The sequence below is a fragment of the Eurosta solidaginis genome, chromosome 2 (genome assembly GCF_040869045.1).
Source record: "Eurosta solidaginis isolate ZX-2024a chromosome 2, ASM4086904v1, whole genome shotgun sequence".
Taxonomy (NCBI): Eukaryota; Metazoa; Arthropoda; class Insecta; order Diptera; family Tephritidae; genus Eurosta; species Eurosta solidaginis.
This window is the reverse complement of record NC_090320.1, coordinates 148,930,315-148,936,294: the sequence shown is the minus strand read 5'-3', so window position 1 is coordinate 148,936,294 and position 5,980 is coordinate 148,930,315.

The window sequence follows — 5,980 nt, the reverse complement described above, 5'->3', positions numbered from 1 at the left end:
GTTTATTTCTATCTTTTTCAGCTTTTCTCTCCTTTCTATACACATGCAGGTATGAACCCTCTTTTTTTCATGTGGCTGCGAGTGAGGTCGGTGGTGCAATACCCCGCCCAAGACGACGAGCTAGCCTGGGCCCGCAAGCATACCTGCTTACCGCCGCTCCTCACCACCCAAACGGTCAGCCACGTAACAACATTTATGTGTACAAAAAAAAATAACATTAAGGTGTGCAAAAAAATTATTATAAATTGAGAAATCAAAAATTAAAAAAAAAAAATTTTACATACAAATTCAACACAAAAGTGAACATAACATCTGAAATACGAAAAAAAGAAGGAAAAGGAAAATTTTAGAAAAAGTAAAACCTAGAAGGAAAAATTTTTTAAGAAAAATTGAGAAATCAAAAAAAAAAAATTTTTAAATTAATACAGAAAAGAAGCAAATATTAGGGTGGTGAAAAAAAAGCGCAAATTTACACAAAAAGTCCTAACAACAAAAAGTGTTACAAACAAAAACTGTTTCAAATAAATTGGACAAAACATACAACATACAAGAAAAAGAAAAAATTTTACCTTAAGGAAAAGTGAAGTAAGAAGGAAAATAATATCCTGGAAAAAAACAAAAGAAAAGATAAAAACTGAAAATTTTCAAAAAAAAAAACCAAAGGAAGATAAAAGTGAAAATTTTTGAAAAAACATATAAAATTTATTTCACGAGAACATAAAAAAGAAAGAAAAAGTTGGGAAAACCGGAAACTCAAGTAAAAAGGATACAGTTTTGAGAAAAAAAATTATAAATAATAATAATAGAAAAAGAAAAAAAAAATAAATACAATTGAGAAAAAATTTCTTTTGGTTGGAAAACTTAAGTGGAAAAAAGGCACACAACACCAAAGAAGATACAACAACACATCAACCACGAGGAGCACATTACATTAAAGGAGCACAAACTACATACTTTCACAAACTACTTTTACGGAAAAATTTCTGAGTAAGTACTCTTGTTACCCAAATATATTCCCCGTATATATTCCCTCCGTCTAAAGTACGGACCCGAAATCAAAAATCCCCCAATTTTAGACCCTCCGATCTAAAGATTTGGACCCTGGTGATATACCAATATCATAAAGCCTAAACGGAAAAATATTTCATTTGTCTATCCACTGGTACCAAAAGGTACAGTCCCGTCAAAAACCATAATTTTTTCTATAAATAAAATTTCATTCCCGTACTAACGGAAAATCCACTGCCCGGTACCCAAAAAGTTCGTTGCGCTAAATACCTACTTAATTATAAAATTATATACGTATATATGTAATATATGTATATACCCACTTAGTTCGGTAATCATCCACGAGCTATATATATTTTTCCAGCGTGAAATTCGCCGCTGCCCAAGTTACCCATATATACATATATTACATAAAATATATTTTACAAAAAAACCCATATCAACGAACTTTGCCAAATTTAGTCACTTTTCCTAAAGTTTATTTTACCGGTGCACCCAAGATTAAATTTGCATACAAATCTACAAGTATATGCACCCATAAAACCCACACGCACTTGCATATCTTTTTGCATAAGCCAAAAACCCACCCTCAACAAAGTAATTGCATGACCATATGTAACTACATAATAGAAGGAAGCAACAAAGAAGATCATCGATCACATATTGGCATACATTTACTTTGTTAACAATAGATCAAGTGCATTGGCACGGCAACAAAAGGTATTGTTGGTACACCACAGTTTACCGGCAAATATATTTTACCCACTTATATATATACATACATACGTACTATATACCCATATTACTTGTGCTCAGACGCGCTGAGACAAGTACATATAACAAAGCAAAAAGCCGGTACACATTAGGCCGGTCTCAAAAAATAAAAAATAAAGTCCCAGTGAACACAAATATTATAATATTTACATTATTATATACCCACATTACTTGTACTCAGAAGCGCTGAGACAAGCCCGTATAAAGATCCAAGCGTACATTAGGCTGGTTTCAAAAAAAAAATTATTTTTTTGCCCTTTTGACAACATTTTTTTCGATTTTCACAGCTTAATAAAAGCTCCCATTTCTGAGTAAACCAAACTAATTTATAATGCCGAAATCGTCGGACGAAACCCAAAAATTGGCCACTGCAGACCAATGCCTGCAGAAATTCATATATGACGGCAACCAAGTAGAAGTTTACTGCTCAAGATGGTCACCCTCCCAAGCTACCGATTTATCAGAGTGTATGCTTAAGGTCAAATTAGAAGACCTAGATAAAATATGGGCAAAGGTGCTAGAGTCCCATCGAGATGTAAGTTTCTCTGATAATTATACAGATGTCAGCGGCTCGGTAAGCAAAAATTTGCTAAATGCATGGAAACGTACCAAACATGCAAATCAGAAATTTTAGAAGCCTTACAGCTTTTTAATACTGCTAGCACCAACCAACAACAAATACCCGCCCACCCAATAAACAATTCAAACGCAAACGGTTTTTATTTAAAAGTACCACCATGCGACACCGAAGTATTTCATGGTGGATACGAAGACTGGCCATCTTTTTGAGATATGTTCACGGCAGTCTATAAAAACCACCCTAAATTATCACCCGCTCAAAAATTATACCACCTGCGCCTGAAAACGAAAAGTCAAGCAGGACTTATTGTAAAGCAATACCCACTGAGCGATGATAATTTCGAGCTTGCCTGGGAAGCGCTCAGATCTAGGTACGAGAACAAAAGGATACTCGTCGACAACCAACTGAAGACGCTGTTCAACCTACCCACAATATTCGCAGAAAACGGAGAACAAATACAGAAGATGCAGACAACAATCAACAACTGCATGTGAACCCTTAACACCCAAGGAATCCCGACAACGGACTGGGACCCAATCCTCATTTACCTCTGCTCATCCAAGCTGCCAAGTGAAAGCCTTTCACTATGGGAACAATCCCTCAGCTCCCGGAAGGAGCTGCCCCTTTGGGAGGACATGAATAAATTCCTCACCAGTAGATAGGAGGTAGTAGAAAGACTAAGTACCTATAGACCAGGCAAGGCGAAACCTCAATTTTCGAGTTTTACGCCACGAATGGTGAATCAAATCTCGACCCAACCCAATAATAATAAAACCCATGCATATCACACCGAGTTCAATAAAACGGCTTCGTGTAGATTATGCAACCAATACCACGCAGTAAAATCTTGCGTCAGGTTTAGGAATTTATCGGTATCAGACCGAATCAAATTTGTGAGAGAAAATAGTTACTGTGAAAACTGTTTATCAACGTCACACCCCAAGAACGAATGTAAAAGTAGTTTCACGTGCGTTTATTACCAAAAGCGTCATCATTCGCTACTGCATTTGCAGCCCAAACCCCAACAATCACAACCAAACCCCAGAGCTCAAAATGCCCAAGCCGGGACCCCTAGGAGAACGGACGACGAGCGAGCCTCAACATCGAAAGCCGCCGCAAGAGCCACCTCCTCCCTACAGTCTCAAGACAAAAACCCGGCTTCTTCACTCTTCTCTAGTAATCATGGTACCACCCTACTACCCACAGCAATAGTATCAGTATACTTTGCTGGTGAATTTCATAAAATTCGTGCCCTAGTAGACCAAGGTTCACAAAAAAACCTTTGTATCATCCCGTATACAAAAGGTTCTTGGTCTACCCACAAAAGAGTCTCTCCACCAGATATCTGGAATGGGTGGAACGGTTGTGAAAAATGCCAATAAAGTCTGCCAGATAACATTCTGTTCAGCAGACTTAACCCAAATGATAGACGCACAAGCAATAATTTTGCCGAAACTAACTAAGTTCTTGCCCACAGTCAGAGTTTCAAGCATCGATCTCGAAGAACTGTCCCATTTACCCTTAGCCGATCCACAGTATTCGATACCATCTAAAATCGATGTGGTAATCGGCAGCGATATCACCCCGCAAATCCTCACCGAAGGGGCCTACGAAATGTGAGTGGAACATTACTTGCCCAAAACACAATATGCGGATGGATATTAAGCGGCCCTGTAGCTGAAAAGGTATCAACCTTCAGCACTCATGTCACGGAATGCACCGATGACCCCATCAATCAACTTTTGAGACAATTTTGGGAACAGGAAGAAGTTCACCAAACCCAACAACGATCAGCAGATGATGAATACTGCGAAGCACTCTACCGGACAACCACAATTCGCGAGGAAGATGGACGCTACAGAGTCAAACTACCCTTCAAATCGGAATTTCCAGCCAATCTGGCACTCGGTCATTCACGACCCGCAGCACAACAGCAGTATATCAGCATCGAACGAACCCTCGAAAGAAAACCCGCATTAAGAGACCAATATTTTGAAGTCCTTAATGAATATTTAACCATGGATCACATGGAACCCGCCTCCCAACAAGAGATAATTAGAGATGGTAAATATCTATCGTTTTATCTACCCCATCATGCTGTCATAAAACCCGACAGCAAAACCACAAAAGTGCAAGTCGTCTTCAACGCATCAAAAATGTCGCATTCTGGCAACTCGTTGAACGACGTGCTTCAAACAGGCTCCATTCTACAAAATGACTTGATGCTCGTCATACTTAAATGGCGACTTTATAAGTTTGTTTTCAACGGCGATATTGAGAAAATGTATCGCCAAATACTCATCCATGAAGAAGATAAAGATTTTCATCGAATCGTTTTTCGGAAACACCCAACTCTGCCGATACAAGATTTTCGACTAAAAACAGTTACCTTTGGTGTAAATTGCGCGCCATATTTGGCGATTCGAACCCTACACCAACTCGCCCACGACTGTCAAGGCGAATATCCGCTCGCTAAAAATATTTTATTGAATGAAACTTATGTTGACGATATTTTGTCCGGCGGTCATAATATACAGTCCACTTTGAACTGTATGACTCAAGTTATCGAAGCCTTAAAATCAGCAGGGTTCCCTTTGAGGAAGATGTCGGCAAATCACCCTGAAATTTTAAAACCCGTTCCCGACCCTGATTTGCTAGACGTCGACTTCCTTAAATTCCATGATTCGAGTTCCACAAAAACCCTTGGAATTCAGTGGAACGCGCTAACCGACACCTTCACCTACACGTATGATCCACCATCAGCAGAAAACACGACTACAAAAAGGCAGATTTTATCAGCAGTTGCAAAACTGTTTGACCCCGCAGGATGGCTTTCACCAATAATGATTCTTGCAAAAATGTTGCTGGAAAAACTCTGGATGGAAGGAACGGATTGGGACGAAGACGTGAAGCCCAGAGCTCTCCAAAAAAAGGCCGCAATTTATGAAAATTTACCTCATATCAGAGACATTAAAATCCCTAGGTGGGTACAGTATTCCCCCGATAAACTAATCCAGCTGCATGGATTCTCAGATGCTTCAGAAAAAGCATTTTGTGCCTGTATATATTTACGAGTACAAACCCATGAAACTAGTTATTCATCCCATTTGCTAGCTGCTAAAAGCAAAGTAGCACCCCTCCAAACCGTGAGTCTTCCACGGTTGGAACTCTGTGGAGCAGTTTTACTCTCCAAGTTAGTGAAACAGCTGCGAAGTGAGCTGAATCTACCCCAACACGAACTCATTTTCTGGTGCGATTCTGCCATCGTACTGGCCTGGTTAGAAAAACCACCCCATACCTGGAAAACGTATGTCACCAACAGAACCTCTGAAATTCTTAAGAACGTCGACAACGCCACTTGGAGGCACGTTTCCAGTAAGGATAACCCAGCGGATTTGGGCACTCGAGGCTGCAAGCCTCAGGATTTAGTCCAATGTCCATTATGGTGGGAAGGACCTAATTAGCTTATCAATCCATCAACTTCGTGGCCAAAGGATATTTCTCACCACCCAACTCCCCCCGAACAACGACATGTGGAAGTATTCCACACCCTGCAGGAAGAAAATATAGACATACTCGACCGTTTTTCGTCATTTTCTCGAGCGCTTAGAGTCGTGG